Here is a 19,819-nt window from a genome sequence, read left to right on the forward strand (position 1 = left end):
TGAAAGAGATGGGAATACCAGACCATCTGACCTGTCTCTTGAGAAACCGGTATGCAGGTCAGGAAGCAACAGTTAGAACTGGACATGGAACAACAGACTGGTTCCAAATAGGAAAAGGAGTACATCAAGGCTGTATATTCTCACCTTGCTTATTTAACTTATATGCAGAGTACATCATGAGAAACGTTGGGCTGGAAGAAACACAAGCTGGAATCAAGATTGCTGGGAGAAATACCAATAACCTCTGATATGCAGATGACGCCACCCTTATGGCAGAAAGTGAAGAAGAACTAAAGAGACTCTTGATGAAAGTGAAAGAGGAAAGTGAAAAAGTTGGCTTAAAGCTCAACGTTCAGAAAACTAAGATCATGGCATCTGGTCCCATCACTTCATGGGAAATAGATGGGGAAACAGTGGAAACAGTGTCAGACTTTATTTTTTAGGCTCTAAAATCACCACTGATGGTGATTGCAGCCATGAAATTAAAAGACACTTACTCCTTGGAAGGAAGGTTATGACCAACCTAGATAGGATATTTAAAAGCAGAGACATTACCTTGTCAACACAGGTCTGTCTAGTCAAGGCTATGGTTTTTCCAGTAGTCATGTATGGATGTGAGAGTTAGATGGCAAAGAAAGCTGAGCGCCGAAGAATTGATGCTTTTGAACTGTGGTGTTGGAGAAGACTCTTAAGAGTCCCTTGGACTGCAAGAAGATCCAACCAGTCCATCCTAAAGGAGATCAGTCCTGGGTATTCATTGGAAGGACTAATGTTGAAGCTGAAACTCCAATACTTTGGCCACCTCATGCGAAGAGCTGACTCATTGGAAAAGACCCTAATGCTGGGAAGGATTGGGGGCAGGAGCAGAAGGGGATGACAGGGGATGAGATGGTTGGATGGCATCACCAACTCGATGGACATGGGTTTGGGTAAACTCCGGGAGTTGGTGATGGCCAGGGAGGCCTGGCGTGCTATGATTCATGGGGTCACAAAGAGTTGGACACGACTGAGCGACTGAACTGAAATGAACAATGAGATACCACCTCACACAGTCAGAGTGGCCACGGTTAAAGTCTACAAGTAATAAATACTGGAGAGGGTGTAGAGAAAAGAGCACCCTCTTACACTATTGGCAATAATGTAAATTGGTGCAGTTACTATGGAAAACAATATGGAGGTCCCTTAAAAAAATACAGGTAACATATGATCCTGCAACCCTACTCCTGGACATATATCTGGAGAAAACTCTAATTCAAGAAGGTACATGCATCCCAATGTTCACAGTAGCACTATTTATAATAGCTAAGACATGAAAGCAAACTAAATGTCCATCAACATATGAATGGATAAAGAAGATATGGTACACACATGCCATGGAATATTACTCAGCCGTAAAAAAGAATGCCATAATGCAATTTGCAGCAACATGGATGGCCCTGAGATTCTCATATTAAGTAAGTCAGACAGAGAAAGACAAATATAATATGGTATCATTTATTTGTGGAATCTAAGAAAATGATACAAATGAACTTATTTACCAAACAAAGATAGACCCACAGACATAGAAAATAAACAAAAGGGATAGTTGAGGGTGAGCAGGGAGAGATAAATTAGGAGTTTCAAATTTACATATACACACTATTATATATAAAATAGGTAAAAAAAAATGATCTACTGTATCACACAGGGAACTATACTCAAATATCTTGTAGTAACCTATAATGAAAAAGAATCTGAAAAATAATATATGTAAATGCATAACTGAATCATTGCTGTATACTTGAAACTAACAACATTACAAGTTAACTGTGGAAGTGAAAGTGAATGTCGCTCAGTCATGTACAACTCTTAGTGACCCCATGGACCATACAGTCCATGGAATTCTCCAGATCTGAATACTGGAGTGGGTAACCTTTCCCTTCTCCAAAGGATCTTCCCAACCCAGGGATCGAACCCAGGTCTCCCACATTGCAGGTGGATTCTTTACCAGTTGATCCACAAGGGAAGCCCAAGAATACTGGAGTGGGTAGCTTATCCGTTCTTCACGGGATCTCCCAACCCAGGAATCAAACCGAGGTCTCCTGCAATGCAGGCAGATTCTTTACCAACTGAGCTATCAGGGAAGCCCAAAATTAAGAAGCATCTTCTCTTTCTGCAGGTGATCCTAAAGAGGGAGAACTTTTCACCTCCAGCTATTCAGCCTGTGATTTAGGAGTATCTCTGTTATGTCTTCCTTTCCATTCATTTAGGGCTCCACTTTCATCTGGTGAAATTGGCTGTGGCATTCATTCTTCTTTTAGATCTTTAAGATAAACTGCCCTAACCCCGAGAATTAGCCAGACAGATATCAGGAGTTTGAACAGAAAGAAAGGGGGCATAAGAGAACAATCTACTTTTCTGGATGTTCTCTTTCTTTTAATAGAGATTGAATTATTTGTCCAAGCTTACACAGCTTACAAGGGACAGAGCCAAGATTCACCCAGGACATATTGCCTCTTGAGCTGGAGTTTGTAAATTTTAGCCCATCTTGCCTCCTTCTCTAATTAAGAAAAACCTCACTTTAGCTCCTTTTGTTTTATTTTCTCACTTGAGATTCTGTATCCTCCTCTTCATAATACCCCATGGGAACAAACTAGCATGTTCCTACCAATCTTTCCCACTTTTTTTCCTGATAAGCATTAGTTAGGGTTTTCTCAATATAAGTTACTCATAAATCGCCTGAGAACTGTACCTCTTGCAAACAGCTCCTTCATGGAATCATCCGAAATCTGGATTTGTGGGGGAGGACTGCATAAGTAACACACTTCTTGCTTTTCCAAGTTCATAACCAATTGTGATGTGGATACAGGAGACAGACAGACATGGATGCTAGTTGAGGTGTTTGTTTTTCTTGTTGAGTTTTATGAGTGCTTTGTAATTTGGGATACTAGCCATTTATCAGATGTGCGTTTTACAAGTATTTTTTCCCAGTCTGTGGCTTGTCTTCTCATTTTTTTAAACAGCATTTTTTTTTTGCAGGGCAGAAGTTTTTAATTTTAATGAATCCAAATTTGTCAATATTTTTATTTCATAGATCATGTTTTTGACGTTGTACCAAAAAGGTCATTACCAAACCCAAGGTCACCTAGATTTTCTCCTGTGTTATCTTCTAGGAGTTCTATAGTTTTGCATTTTACATTTAGGTCTATGATCCAGTTTGGGCTAATTTTTGTGAAAAGTGTAGGGTCTGGGTCTAGATTCTATTTTTTTCTTTGCATGTGGAGGATCAATTCAGTGGTTCCAGCAACATTTGTTGGAGTCACTGTCTTTGCTCTATTTTTCTGCCTTTGCTCCTCTGCCAGAGATCTGTTGACTGTATTTAAGTAGGTATATTTCTGGGCTCCCTGTTCTATTCCATTGATCTGTCTCTTCTTCCTCCAATATCACACTCTCTTGATGACTAACCTTACAGTCAGTTTTGAAGTCAGGTAGTGTCAGTTCTCTGACTTTGTTCTCCTTCAATATCGTGCTGACTATTCTGGGTCTTTTGCCTTTCTGAATAAACTTCAAAATCAGTTTGTCAATATCTGCAAAATAACTTGCTGAGAATTTGATTGGGATTGTGGTGAATCTATAGATCAAGTTTGGAAGGACTGACATCTTGACAATACTGAGTCTTCTTATCCACATAGATGGCATAGCTCTCCATTTATTCAGATCTTCTTTAATTTTTTTATCAGAATTTTATATTCCTTTTCATATAGATCTCATCCATATTTTATTACATTTACACCTAATGCATCTTTTTGTCTTTGGTGAACATACTAATGGGGTTGTGTTTTTAATTTCAAATTCCAATTATTCACTGGCGGCATGTAAAAAAGCAATGACTATTGTGTATTAGAAATACATGTTAAAGATCAGATTTATTACTCAGCAAAGCTGAATAGGGCTTCCCAGGTGGTGCTAGTGGTAAGGAACCCACCTGCTTCAATGCAGGAGACGTAAGAGGTGCAGGTTCAATCCCTGGGTTGGCATGGCAGGAGGATATGCAACCCCTGGAGGAGGGCATGGCAACCAACTCCAGTATCCTTGCCTGGAGAGTCCCATGGACAGAGGACCCTGGCAGGCTGCGATCCATAGGATTGCAAAGAGTCAGACACAACTGAAGTGACTTAGCATGCAAGCACACGCACAAAGCTAGATATGATGATATGGACACAACTGAGACTTTAAAGCTGTGTAGTGGATTAGATCATCTTGTCTCTCCACTTTGGACACAGTTTAACAGCTCCAGGTAATCATCAGACTGTCCCAGGTAACCACCACGGAGATCACTACAGGGAGGAGATGAGAACGCATCCCAGGGACAGGATGAAGAGAGAGGCCTTGGCATGAAGAGAGAGAAAACAGGAGGGGCAGAGTCAGCCTTACTATCAGATAAGTCTCAGAGTCAGGAGTGGACTAGGGATTAAGAGAACCAAGAACAAGACTTTATTTATTTACTTTTGGCCATGCTGGGTCTTTGTTGCTGTGCACGTTTTCCTCTAGTTGCAACCAGTGGGGGCTACTCTCTAGTTGCAGTGCACACGCTTCTCACTGAGGTGGTTTCTCTTTTTGCAGAGCATGGGCTCTAAGACGTGTGGGCTTCAGTAGTTGTAGCTCCCAGGCTCTATAGCACAAGCTCAATAGCTGCAGTGCATGGGCTTGGTTGTTCTGCAGCATGCAAGATCTTCCCGGACCAGGATCAAACCTGTGTCTCCCACACTGGCAGGCAGGATTATTTGCCACTGAACCACCAGGGAAGCCCAGGAACATGACTTTAGTAGGAGCTGCCCATCAAGGAAACATGAGACTGCAGACTAGAAATTCCTCCAAAATTCCACACGAGCGCCTCCCATTTGAAAAGGTTTTTAAAAATCAAGACAGAGACCCAAAGCTAGAAGTCATCTCAAAGTGTAATTTGCTGTGTGTTTCTGTGTGTGCTTGTATGTGTGTACATCCCTTATATCATGTACATCAAACATCTGCAAAAGGAATCCTATCTAAAATACAGTCTCCAAAGATATGAGCTTCTACATATATGGTATCTCACCAAAAGTTCTGCTTTTTTTAACTTTTTAAGCAATGTGCCACTTAATAATATATTATTAATCTTAACATGTAGACCCAAAAGCACAAATACGAATTAAAAAGCTGCTTGTTGTATTACCACTCAGAGTTCAAAATTTTCTTCTATGCAGACATATATATATATATATATGTATATATATATATATATATATGTATAGATATATAAAACATGTATTTTTAAAAGAAGATTGTAATAGGTGAAAGTGAAAGTCCCTCAGTCATGTCCAACTCTTTGCGACCCCAAGGACTATACAGTCCATGGAATTCTCCAGGCCAGAATACTGGAGTGGGTAGCCTTTCCCTTCTCCAGGGGATCTTCCCAACCCAGGGATCGAACCCAGGTCTCCCGCATTGCAAGTGAATTCTTTACCAGCTGAGCCACAAGGAAAGCCCTATTGTAATAGATATGTATTCTTAAAACCTGCCTTTTAAATCTCATATATTTTGAAAATGCCTACATCATTAAACAGTCTTCTACAAGATGACTTTAGTGTCTGGTTAGTATTCCTTTATATGGATATGGGGATGTACTATAATTTATTTTCAACTCTACTGTTAGGCTATTAGATTGTTTATAGGTTTTTCTCTATCTTAAACAATCCAAGATGATCATCTACGTTCATAAATCTTTGCACAGTCATCTAATTATTTCCTGAAGCTACAATCCTGAAAATGAACTTCCTGTATCACTAGTCATGTCCATTATTTTAGTCTTTCCAAACATACTATCCAATTCTGCTCTCACCACTCTTCTCTCATTCTCTCAGTTCCTCAGTTATCCTCAGTTTGTAAATTTGCCACCTTTGGAAACTTTTTAGTCATTTGAGTCCTGTTTAGACCATGGAAACAAGGATTTATTAAAATCATGCTAGAAAAATAATCGAACTACTGTAGATTCTAAATGTATTAAGGAGTTAAGATACAGAGCTAGCATGCTGAATACCATGGTACATGCAAGTCTGTGCTTTTCTCCAACTTTCTAAACTTCTCAGAGGAATTGAGACTGCTTCTTTGGATAAAATGCTGTATGGAGAGAAACTCCTTAAGCTCTGAAATACCTTTTTACTTAGATCCTGATAGACAGCAAAATCTGTGGTGTGACAAATGGCATCTGACATCCAGGAAGGAACATATCCTGAAAAATAAATCCATATCTCTCATCCATCTCTAATTTCAGGGGACAGGCTCTCATGCAAGATCCATATCTACCTCTGCCTTCCACAAACACCGCATTTTCCTTTCCTGGCTCTGTAATCAACTTGGCTGAAACACAGCTACCACCCAATCTGAGTTACACTTTACTCCCATGAGAGCCAAGATATAGCGCTTGTTGAAAACTGATTTCTAAAGAGAAAAATATAAGTAAGTCATCATTTAAAGAACACATATTTTTTGCTGGGTTTTTAAAAAGGAGTTTTAAGAATCTTTTTTTTTTCTTTCATGTATATAGCCAACATTTATAAAAGACATTGAGTACCCAGGACTGCTTTTGTGAGTAATTCAAAGCACAGTTCTGTTAAAAATTAAATATATATTTATTCCATTTATAAAAATTATTGGCTTCTTATTATGTGGGCTTCCTTGGTGGTTCAGACAGTAAAGAATCTGCCTGCAATATGAGAGACCCAGGTTCAATCTCTGGGTTGGAAAGGTACCCTGTAAAATGAAATGGCAACCCACTCCAGTATTCTTGCCTGGAGAATTCCATGGACAGTGGAGCCTGGCAGGCTACAGTCCATGGGGTTGCAAAGAGTCAGACATGACTGAGCAACCAACATTTTCACTTTCTAGTATGTGCCAGTGTGTATTTGATACTGGAGATAGTAAAATAAATACTATTTTTGCCCCAAACTTTAGAATCCCCCCATTTAGGTGAAATAATGCACAACATCATTAGTCATGAGGGACTCATGATGAGTTGAGGGACTCTTCATTAGGGAAAGCAGATCAAAACCACAATAAGATAGCACTTCATCCTCACTAGGATGACTATGGTAAAAAAGGATGGACCTTAGCAAGTGTTGCCAAGGATGTAGTGAAATTAGAACCATCATGGGTTGTTGGTGGAATTTTAAAGTGGTACAACCACTTGGGACAACAGTTTGGCAGTTCCTCAAAATGTTAAGCACAGATTCATCATGTGACCTGGGTATATACACAAGAGAACTGAAAACATATGTCTATACCAAATTTGTACATGACTTCTCATGGCAGCATCATTCATAGTAGCCCCAAAGTGGAAACAACCCAAACTATCATCAATTGATGAATGAATAAAAAATTGGGGGGAACCTGTGCAGTGGAATATCATTTGGCAATGGAAAGGAATGGTATACTATAATATGTTGTTATTGTTCAGTTGCTAAGTCAAGTCTGACTCTTTGCAACAGCATGGACTGCAGCACGCCAGGCTTTCCTGTCCATCACTATCTCCTGGAGTTTGCTCAAACTCATGCTATCCGTCTCATCCTCTGTCACCCACTTCTCCTCCTGCTCTATACTATAACATGGAGGAGTCTTAAAAACTTTACGTTTAAGTGAAAGAAGCCAGCAGCAAAAGACCACATATCATGATTCCATTGTATGAAATGTACAGAATAGGTACATCCACAGAGACAGAAAGGGATTTGGTGGTTGCCAGGAGTTGAGGGAAGGGGGAAGAGAAAGTGATAAAGGTTTGGGACTTGTTTTGGGGGGAGGTGGTGAAAATGGTCTGGAATTAGTAGTGATCAGTGCACAACCTTTAAGTATATGAAATGCCTCAGAACTGTAATCTTACAAAGGATGAAATTTATGATATGTGAATAGTATCTCAATAAAGATGTTATTTAAAAAAAATTCCAGGATAATGTGATTCATTCTACTACTAAGGTAGAAAAAAATAGGGTGGGGAGAGGCTTCATGAAGAAACTAATATCTGCCCTAAACATTCAAGGATGAGTAGGAATCAAGTTGATATAGGGCACAGAAAAGGACATCTATGTAAAGGGATTATACAAGCACTTGTGCATGCATGCTCTGCTGCTGCTGCTGCTAAGTCGCTTCAGTCGTGTCCGACTCCGTGCGACCCCATAGATGGCAGCCCACCAGGCTCCACCGTCCCTGGGATTCTCCAGGCAAGAATACTGGAGTGGGTTGCCATTTCCTTCTCCAGTGCATGAAAGGGAAAAGTGAAAGTGAAGTCGCTCAGTCGTATCCGACTCTTAGCGACCCCATGGACTGTAGCCTACCAGGCTCCTCTGTCCATGGGATTCTCCAGCCAAAAGTACTGGAGTGGGGTGCCACTGCCTTCTCCGCATGCATGCTCAGTCCTGTCCAACTCTTTGCAACCTAACTCATGGACTGTAGCCTGCCAGGTTCCTCTGTCTATGGGATTTCCCAGGCAAGAATATTGCAGTGGGTTGCCACTTTCTGCTCCAGGAGATCTTCCCCACCCAGAACTGAACCCACATCTCTTGTGCCTTCTGCATTGGCCAGTGGATTCTTCACCACTGCACCCTCTGGGAAGACCATACAAGCATCTAGTAGATACTAAACAAATGTGTTTTGAATGAATTCACGATTTGGGAGAATGACTTGATTTAAAAATGTCATGAAAGCCACCTCTCCAGCTGGCATGATATGAGGACATGCCAAACCACACAACCAAACACCGTTCTTTGGCAAATTATGCAATGACAAAGTTATGATCTTACTAGTTTCCTTTGATATAAAACACCTTTTAATTTTCCTCTGAGTCTCTTAATGGATGGATCATTGATGAGCTCTCAGAAGAGATTACTGCTATTCCTTTTTATCCTAGAGTGTGTCTATTGGTAGGACTTCCCAGCTGACTCAGTGATAAAGAATTCAGCTGCCAAACAGGTGATGAAGATTCAATCCCTGGGTCAGGAAGATCCCCTGGAGGAGGAAATGGTAATCCATTCCAGTATTCTTGGTGGGAATATTCCAAGGACAGGGGAGTCTGGCAGGCCACAGTCCATGGGGCCAGAAAGGGTCAGACACAACTGAGCAACTAAATAGCAACAGCAGCAATGTCTATCAGTATAAAGTCAGATGAAATATTAAGCAAAAGCTAATCATTTCACATCATATACACAGGCAGAATTAAATTTAATATTTTCTAATTTCCAACCAGCTTCTTTTGAATAGACGACTGTAAACTCATGTCTATAAATTCATACATTTTCTAAATTTTGAGTAATGTTATAGAATCCACCACTAATCTCTTCTATTCCTAGATCTCAAGAACATTTAAACAAGTGGAATGTTCAAAATATATGAAAATGGAATTCAAAAAACACAATTTAAATACCAGAAAGTTTTCAGCTATGGAAAAATTAAAAAAAAAAAAGAAACAGCAATGGTAGGAGATGGCAATTAAATGAAGTTGGGTGCTACATAATTTAAGAAAAATGTAATTAACCTGTATATCATTTTATACAATTGATTATTTTTTAAGGAAGATTTGGGGCTGGGATGATAAGAAGTAACCTGGGTAAAGACATTTTACCTAGAAGAAACTGTCAGTGGTTTGCAAACATGAAGAGAAGAGAATAGATGTCTGAAAGGTGGGTTCGAAGGTAATAGGATTTTGCCCTACTATGGAAACTTAAGCTTCAGATTGGAAAGCTTTTATATGATATCGCCTTTTGAGTGACAACTGTCGATAGAAGTTGAACAGTGGTGAGGTCAGTATGGATTTTTTTCCAGGTCTCTCAGCTGCCATTACCTGTCATGAGACATTGCATGTCATTTTCAAATCACTTGCATACATTCAGCTATTTTCCTCTACCAGTATGTAGCAAAAACATTAGGGTAGTAATAACTATTTCAAAATTTTTTCACCTCAATGCATATCAGGTTAGGCAATTCTCTGAATGCCAGTTAAAACCTCTTGCCTTAAAAATAGGTTAATAACCCGCAAGTAATTGTTTTTCAAAGGTTTAGATAATTCAACCTTAGAGTGTACTTTGTGTTTCATTTAATGAACAGAAAATTACTTTTGTTTAAAAGACTTCCATTTACTCTGTTGTATATTTTTCATCTGATGTAGAGAAAAATCAATTATTTTAAGAATTAAGTCCTTTCTGGCAGCTCCTTTAAGTAAATCCTACTAAGTTAAATGACCATAAGTATTTTCCCCTTATTTATCAACTACAAGAAAAGTGCTATAATGTACAGAAGTGGAATATAATTTGCTGTTGAGGAAATGGCATTGGTTTTCCTGTCAGTTAAAGATTGCTAGTTGGAATGCAAGAATAATATGTTAACTTCTACTTGACAAAATTTACTTGATAAGAATTATTCTAGAATTGGAAAATGAGGTGGCTATTCCTAGATCTTAAATAACCAGCTTATGCCTGATGTAATAAATGCTCAGGTGAGAAGATTTGAGAATAAATGAACAGAGAAAAGATGTCAAGTTTGGAATGTGCTATGATCAAAATAATAGCTTACAATTTATATGTACATAATGTTTTGAAATATTTAAAACATATCTACATGCATGACATAATTACTAACAGGAATTTTTTGTAGTCAGGTAATTGGATGGCTAAAGGGAAAGACTACTTTCATACTGTAAATTAAATCACATAATACATCTTAGGGCTTATCTGCATTTGATCAAAATCCATAGTATGCCTCTACCTGCTTCATCTCATGAGGTACAAACATTTGATCAGATGTCCACAAAACTGTCAAAATATATAAACTATCAAAATATAAAAGCTAGCCAAACATATAAACTTCTCAAGGGTGGAGAGCTTATCTTTTCATTTGTTGATTTTTCTTGTCCAAATATTGAAGTGACATGATCAGTAACTGTTCTGTGTGCTATCCTTTTTCCCCTCCCAAAGGCATTCAATCATGAGGACATATTTGTTGGAACTGTAGGGGGTTCTCAAAGAGCTGTCCTCTCTTCCAGCTGGGTTCAGAGTCAATAGAAGGAGTTCTGTGAGAATGTGGTCAGTTGTGCAAGAACAATGGGCTTTCTGACTCCATCACCTAGCCTCTGGGAAACCAAAGGACTCAAGTCTTGTTCATAGAGACAGAGCTGCTGAGGTAAAAACTGTGGCACAGGGACCAGAGGTGAAAGGCACAGGTAGTGGAATGAGTCAGGCTTTAACTTTAAATCCAGTTTCTCCTTCCAAACTCAGCAATTTGATGTTTCAGAAGTGTGAGCAAAGTGGCAGAGAGAAGCCCAAGGAACTCAAGTGGGTGTCCCACCACATTAAAGTCTCACCATTTGCAAACCTGAGGCAAGCACACTATGGAAAATAGGATGGAGGTTCCTTAGAAAACTAAAAATACAGCTACCATGTTATCCAGCAATCACACCCCTGGGCATATATTCAGACAAAAAAGGGGAAGTCTCTCAGTCGTGTCCAACTCTTTGCGACCCCATGGGCTGTAGCCTACCAGGGTCCTCTGTCCATGGAATTTTCCAGGCAAGAGTACTGGAGTGGGTTGCCATTTCCTTCTCCAGGGGATCTTCCTGACCCAGGGATTGAACCTGGATCTCGCACATTGCAGGCAGACGCTTTACCATCTGAGCCACCAGGGAAAGCTATAATTCAAAAAGATATGTGCCCTGCTAGTTCATAACACCACTATTCACAACAGCTAATAGATGGAAACAACTTAAATATCCATCAACAGGGGAATGGATAAAGAAGATGTGGTACATATATATAATGAACTATTGCTACTGCTGCTGCTAAGTCGCTTCAGTCGTGTCTGACTCTCTGCGACCCCATAGACGGCAGCCCACCAGGCTCCGCCGTCCTTGGGATTCTCCAGGCAAGAATACTGGAGTGGGTTGCCATTTCCTTCTCCAGTGCATGAAAGGGAAAAGTGAAAGTGAAGTCGCTCAGTCATGTCCGACTCCCAGCGACCCCATGGGTCTGCAGCCTACCAGGCTCCTCCACCCATGGGATTTTCCAGGCAAGAGTACTGGAGTGGGGTGCCATTGCCTTCTCCAATGAACTATTACTCAGGCATAAAAATAAGGATGAAATAATGCCATTTGCAGCAACATATATGGACCTAGAGAGTATCATAGTAAGTGAAGTCAGTCAGAAAAAGACAAATACCATATGACATCACTTGTGTGTGGAATCTAAACTATGACACAAATGAACTTACCTAGGAAACAGAAACAGACTCACGTAGAGAACAGACATAGAGACTTGTGATTGCCAAGGAGGAGAGGAGTGGGGGAGGGATGACTGAGAGTTTACGATTAGCAGATGCAAACGATCATACATACAAGGTCCTACTGTAGAGTACTTTGGCCACCTGATGTGAAGAACTGACTCATTAGAAAAGAACCTGATGCTGAGAAAGAATGAAGGCAGGAGGAGAAGGGGATGACAGAGGATGCGATGGTTGGATGGCATCACTGACCTGATGTACATGAGTTTGAGCAAGCTCCGGGAGTTGGTGATGGACAGGGAAGCCTGGCGTGCTGCAGTCCATGGGGTCACAAAGAGTCAGACACGACTGAGTGACTGAAATGAACTGTATAGTACAGTAAACTATGGTCAATATCTTATAATAAACTATAATGGAAAGGAAAATGAAAAAGAATGTATATATATATGTATAGCTGAATTACTTTGCTGTATACCTGAGACTAAAAAAATATTGTAAATCAACTATACTTCAATAAAATAAAATTTTAAAAACCCTGAGGCATGCATATGAGAGGGCACTCCTAATTACTATCATTAATGTTGTTGCTGCTATTTAGTTGCTAAGTCATGTTCGACTCTTTTGCAACCCAACTGATTGCAACCCTCTAGGCTCCTCTGTTCATGGCATTTCCCAGACAAGAATACTGGAGTGGGTTGCAATTTCCTTCTCCAGGGGATCTTCCCAACCCAGGGATCAAACCCATGTCTCCTGCACTGGCTGGCGGATTCTTTACCTCTGAGCCTACAGAGAAGCCCAGCTAACTAAAGTATACGTGTTAAATAAAGGCCATGACATTGAGATCCTTAAAGACGTGAGGCTTTGGAGTTTACTTTTGTAATGTCTTCTGAGATATGCTTTAGATCAAGCTTTCCTGGAACCAGTCCCTATCCCTTAAGGTAGTCTTTGAATTTTATTTGGCAATGAAACCAGAAGCTCACACTGATAACTGGAGACTGCCATCTGAAGACCAGACATGAATTAGAACCAACTCCCATCAAGCCACTGGCAATGTGTTGCCACGGTGTCTATCCTTTATTCTCTTTGGATAGCAAAGTGCTGGAGTTGAAGGGACCCTAGAGATTAGATAGCTCAGAGGTTCCCCTTCACCATCAGAATATCAGAACCTCTTAAGAGATTTTTAAACACACATGTTCCTTGGCCTTAGAACAGATGAATCAGTGGGAGAAGATACTAATTTCTAGACTTGAAATGCTGGAAGAGAGTTGGGTGACTGATTATATTGCATAAAAAAACAAATCCTGTGCAGAAATTTTTAGCCCGTTTACACTCGCTACTGGGCTTGAAAAATTCTTCCATTAGGGTTGGGTGTGCTGGTTTTCCCTGCTCTTTCTAGGATGTTCCATCTCCTCCTCCCCAATATTAATGCTCCTCTAACTCACTTCATTGTGGCAAGATGAATCTCAGTGCCCAAATGTGCAAAAAGACAGGTGACTTTCTCTACAACTGAACTTAATCTTTATTTCAAGCTATCATTCTACCAGGGCATGGAAATCCAGTCTCAGGCAACTCAGAAATTCTAAGTACTTCAGGGCCTTTTGAAACCCAAAGACATCATAGTAGGAGTGAGCATAGAATCCTGACTTCACAGCATCTACCCTGTTGGCATTCTTTATTCCTGTGGTCTATGGGCACCCCCACTTTTGCTTACCACTGGTCATTTTTCAGCTTTTAGTTAAGGTCACCAATGCCCTCCATATTACTAAATTCAAGAGACATTTTTTCAGTCTCATCATACTTAGACACCCATAACTTTTGACCTAGTTGGCCATTTCTCCTTAAACCACTTCTTTCCCTTGGCTTGCACACACCATTGCCACCTCATTTTCCCCTGATGTTTCTTGCCATATTTTTTTTTTTTAATAAATTTATTTATTTTAGTTGGGGGCTAATTACTTTACAATATTGTAATAGTTTTTGCCATACATTGACATGAATCAGCCATGGGTTTACATGTGTTCCCCTTCCTGGACCCCCCACCCACCTCCCTCCCCATCCCATCCCTCTGGGTCATCCCATTGCCCCGGCCCTGAGCCCTTGTCTCATGCATCGAACATGGAATGGTGTTCTGTTTCACATATGATAATATACATGTTTCAATGCTATTCTCCCAGAACGTCCCACCCTCACCTTCTCCCTCAGAGTCCATAAAATTGTTCTATGCATCTGTGTCTCTTATTCTGTCTCGCATATAGGGTTATCGTTACCATCTTTCAAATTCCATATATATGCATTAGTATACTGTATTGTTGTTTTTCTTTCTGGCTTACTTCACTCTGTATAATGGGCTCCAGTTTCATCCATCTCAGTAGAACCAATTCAAATGTATTTTTTTTAATGGCTGAGTAATATTCCATTGTGTATATGTACCACAGCTTCCTTATCCATTCGTCTGCTGATGGACATCTAGGTTGCTTCCATGTCCTGGCTATTGTAAACAGTGCTGCGATGAACATTGGGGTACACGCGTCTCTTTCAATTCTGGTTTCCTCGGTATATATGCCCAGCAGGGGGATTGCTGGGTCATATGGCAGTTCTATTCCCAGTTTTTTAAGGAATCTCCACACTGTTCTCCATAGTGGCTGTACTAGTTTGCATTCCCACCAACAGTGTAAGAGGGTTCCCTTTTCTCCACACCCTCTCCAGCATTTATTGCTTGTAGACTTTTGGATAGCAGCCATTCTGACTGGTGTGAAATGATACCTCATTGTGGTTTTGATTTGCATTTCTCTAATAATGAGTGATGTTGAGCATCTTTTCATGTGTTTGTTAGCCATCTGTATGTCTTCTTTGGAGAAATGTCTGTTTAGTTCTTTGGCCCATTTTTTGATTGGGTCGTTTATTTTTCTGGAATTCAGCTGCAGAAGTTGCTCGTATATTTTTGAGATTAATTGTTTGTCTGTAGCTTCATTTGCTATTATTTTCTCCCATTCTGAAGGCTGTCTTTTCACCTTGCTTATAGTTTCCTTTGTTGTGCAAATAAAAAAAATAAAATTAAATTAAATTAAAAGCTCTTGCCATATTTTTAAAAGCCTATTGTCATATCCTTTAGGAATGCTTCAGTTCTGTAAGTCTCCTCTCTCTCCATTTTCTCCCTAGATGATGTTTTTTATTCCCATTGCTTCAAATACAAATTAATTCTGATCACTTGGAATTTACATCTTCAGGCCAGCATGAGCATCTCAACTTTAGCCCTGTATATTCGATGACCAACATTACATCTGTGCTTAGATGTCACAAAGGCACTTCTGGAAACAAATCCAAAAGTAAATTCAGGCTCACTGAATCCATGAAAGATATTCCTCTTCTATTTTTTCCAAACAAATATTTTCTTGACATCTATCCATTCCACTCCTTCCTCTAGACATGAAGTCCTATGACCTCTTTCCCTCAGATGTATCTTAAATCCATTCACATCTCTAACTCCACTACCATGATCTTGACTCTAGGCCACCCTGTTTCTTTTCTGAACCACTACAGTGGCCTTCTACCTGGTGACCAACACTCATTCTTACCTTCCTCCAACTCCTTGTCTACAGAATAACTAGACTAATCTCTTAAAAATGACTTGAATCACAAGACAAGTCAATCACAATACAATCACAATCACACTACAACACCCTTTTAAAAATTCCTCACAAGACTTGTGATTGCACTTAGAATAATGTCTGACATTTGACAAAATCTACAAGGACCTGTATGATGTCATCCCTGACCACATCTCCAGGATTACCTTGTGTCACTGATCTACCAATAATCATGATCCAGACACACTGTCCCAACCAAGCTCCTACATATCTCAGAGTGCTGAAATTTTCCTTAAAGTTTTTGGCTTTCTTCTATTGCAATGGTCTCTATCACCTTCTCTATTTACCTGGACAACTGCACATAGCTTGACTACCCTACCTATTGCTTGCTTCATTTGTGGCTAAGTCTTTCTCAAACCTTCAAGCTACACCTCTTAGCTTATACTCTCATAGCACTATAAGTACTGCATTTGTTTAATGTCTCTCTTATGTATTACGATACACCTAGCAATGGGCTTGGAGAGGGCAATGGCACCCCAGTCCAGTACTCTTGCCTGGAAAATTCCATGGATGGGGGAGCCTGGTGGGCTGCAGTCCATGGGGTCCCTGGGAGTCGGACACGACTGAACGACTTCACTTTCACTTTTCACTTTCATGTATTGGAGAAGGAAATGGCAACCCACTCCAGTGTTCTTGCCTGGAGAATCCCAGGGACGGGGGGGGAGCCTGGTGGGCTGCCGTTTATGGGGTCGCACAGAGTCAGACACGACTGAAGTGACAGCAGCAGCAGCAGTAATGGGCTAGGTATTACTAGGGATATACCTAGCATGGGCTTCCCAGGTAGCTCAGTGGTGATGAATCCACCTGCCAATGCAGGAGAAGCAGGTTTCACCCCTGGGTTGGGAAGCTCTCCTAGAGAAGGGAATGGCAACCCACTCCGATATTCTTGCCTGGGAAACCTCATGGACCAAACAAGTCTGGTAGGCTACAGTCCATGGGGTCACAAAAGAGTTGGACACAACTTAGCCACTAAACAACAAAAACAAGCACCTATCATAGTACTTGGCAAATAGGGAACACTCAGTAAATAATTATTTGGATACACAAATATGCAACCTGTTGAGTCTCTTGTGGGTATCATAATAAATGACCAGAAATTGGTAGCTTAAAACAGAAGAAATTTATCCTCTTAATTCTGGAAGCTAGAAGTTTGAAATCACAGTGTCAGCAAAAACATGCTCCCTCTGAAGTCTCCAGGGAAGAATCCTTTCAGGCCTCTTCCAATTCTGGTGACCCCAGACATCCTTGGCTTGTGGCTGCATCACTCCAATCTCTGCCTCTCTCACATGGCTGTCTTCTCCTGTGTCTCTCTGTGTCTTCTCTTCTTCTCCATTTTAAAAAATATATATTTATTTATTTGGTTGTACCAGGTCTTAGCTGCAGCACATGGGATCTTTGATTTTCCTTGCAGCATGTGGGATCATTAATTGTGGCACGCAAATGCTTAGTTGCAGCATAGGGGATCTTATTCCCTGACCAGGGATTGAAACCTGGGCCCCTGCATTGGAGCATGGAGTCTTAGCCACTAGATCACCTGATAAGTGCCCTCTCCTCTTCTTCTAAGATATCAATTACTGGATTTAAGTGTTGTTGTTTAGTCGCTAAGTCCTCTCCAACTCCTTTGCCACCCTATGGACTGTAGCCTGCCAGGCTTCTTTGTCCACTGGATTTCCCAGGCAACAATACAGGAGTGGGTTGCCATTTCCTCCTCCAGGGGATCTTCCTGACCCAGGGATCAAACCTGTGTCTCTTGCATTGCAGGTGGCTTCTTTACCATTGAGCCACCAGGAAGTCCCCACTGAATTTAAGACCTATAGTAAATCCAGATAATTTTATCCTTGATTAATTACATCTAAAAAGACCCTATTTCTAAATAAGGTCATATCCTAAGGGTCCAGATAAACATGAACTTGGAGGTCACTCTTCTAATTGCACAGTCCACCCCCAACATGTCTTGCTGTTCTTCTCTTTGGCTTGGCCCCTCATCAGCTGGAATTCATTAGAAAAGCTGGCTCCATCGTTAACATTTACATCAGGATCTTTCTCAGCTGCTCAATTAGAGCTTAATTCCTGAAATCAAAATAACACCTTAGGGGGGAAAAGTCCCCTGTGATTATTCTCACTGGTGAAACAGGGAATATATTTAGAAAATAGATATATTCTGGAGAAGGGAGAGAATTACTTAGCTTCCTAAGAGGCAGAGCATGCAAATGCCACATGATACTCTGATTTTATGTATATCATTTCCAAACAAGAAGTGAACTTAAATATAATATGGATTTCAGTTGCATGTGTGAATGTGAAAGAAGTGTACACTTTTTGAAATCCACAGCCATGTAATCAGCTATGAATAATGAAAGGAAGAAAAACTCTTGGTCCAAAAACAAGTATCAGTATGGTTAATTTTCCACTTTGCAAATGTGTCTTGGGATAAACACTCTATGACAAAGATCTTCCCATTCATAAAAATATATAGTCAGAAGCACTCAGGGTACTAAATTCATTAAGGGCTCCTAATTCTCTGTCCCCAAATTACTACCTGAGAAATATATTGTTATTATTTTCATGTTTCTAACATGTGGTTATATTTTCCAGAAAATTCCATGTCCCGTATATACACTGACCCTTGCCCTGCCAGACTTCCACAATTGATGGTCATGTGTAGCTATCACAGGATACTAATGGCCAAGGCAGGCAAGCAGATGGTGAAGCTCTTCCATTCTTTTGTTTTGGTGGCAGTAAAAATCACTTTTAAAGTGATTTCCGGATATATCTTTTAAAAATATAAAATTTGTGAAAAGACAGCCTTCAGAATGGGAGAAAATAATGGCAAACGAAGCAACAGACAAACAATTAATCTCAAAAATATACAAGCAACTCCTGCAGCTGAATTCCAGAAAAATAAACGACCCAATCAAAAAATGGGCCAAAGAACTAAACAGACATTTCTCCAAAGAAGACATACAGATGGCTAACAAACACATGAAAAGATGCTCAACATCACTCATTATTAGAGAAATGCAAATCAAAACCACAATGAGGTATCATTTCACACCAGTCAGAATGGCTGCTATCCAAAAGTCTACAAGCAATAAATGCTGGAGAGGGTGTGGAGAAAAGGGAACCCTCTTACACTGTTGGTGGGAATGCAAACTAGTACAGCCACTATGGAGAACAGTGTGGAGATTCCTTAAAAAACTGGGAATAGAACTGCCGTATGACCCAGCAATCCCACTGCTGGGCATACACACCGAGGAAACCAGAATTGAAAGAGACGCGTGTACCCCAATGTTCATCGCAGCACTGTTTACAATAGCCAGGACATGGAAGCAACCTAGATGTCCATCAGCAGACGAATGGATAAGGAAGCTGTGGTACATATACACAATGGAATATTACTCAGCCATTAAAAAAATACATTTGAATCGGTTCTACTGAGATGGATGAAACTGGAGCCCATTATACAGAGTGAAGTAAGCCAGAAAGAAAAACAACAATACAGTATACTAATGCATATATATGGAATTTGAAAGATGGTAACGATAACCCTATATGCGAGACAGAATAAGAGACACAGATGCATAGAACAATTTTATGGACTCTGAGGGAGAAGGTGAGGGTGGGACGTTCTGGGAGAATAGCATTGAAACATGTATATTATCATATGTGAAACAGAACACCATTCCATGTTCGATGCGTGAGACAAGGGCTCAGGGCCGGGGCAATGGGATGACCCAGAGGGATGGGATGGGGAGGGAGGTGGGTGGGGGGTCCAGGAAGGGGAACACATGTAAACCCATGGCTGATTCATGTCAATGTATGGCAAAAACTATTACAATATTGTAAAGTAATTAGCCCCCAACTAAAGTAAATAAATTTATAAAAAATAAAAAATAAAAAAA

The sequence above is a fragment of the Giraffa tippelskirchi genome, chromosome 5 (genome assembly GCF_054371585.1).
Source record: "Giraffa tippelskirchi isolate mGirTip1 chromosome 5, T2T-mGirTip1v1.2.pri, whole genome shotgun sequence".
NCBI classification, from domain to species: Eukaryota; Metazoa; Chordata; class Mammalia; order Artiodactyla; family Giraffidae; genus Giraffa; species Giraffa tippelskirchi.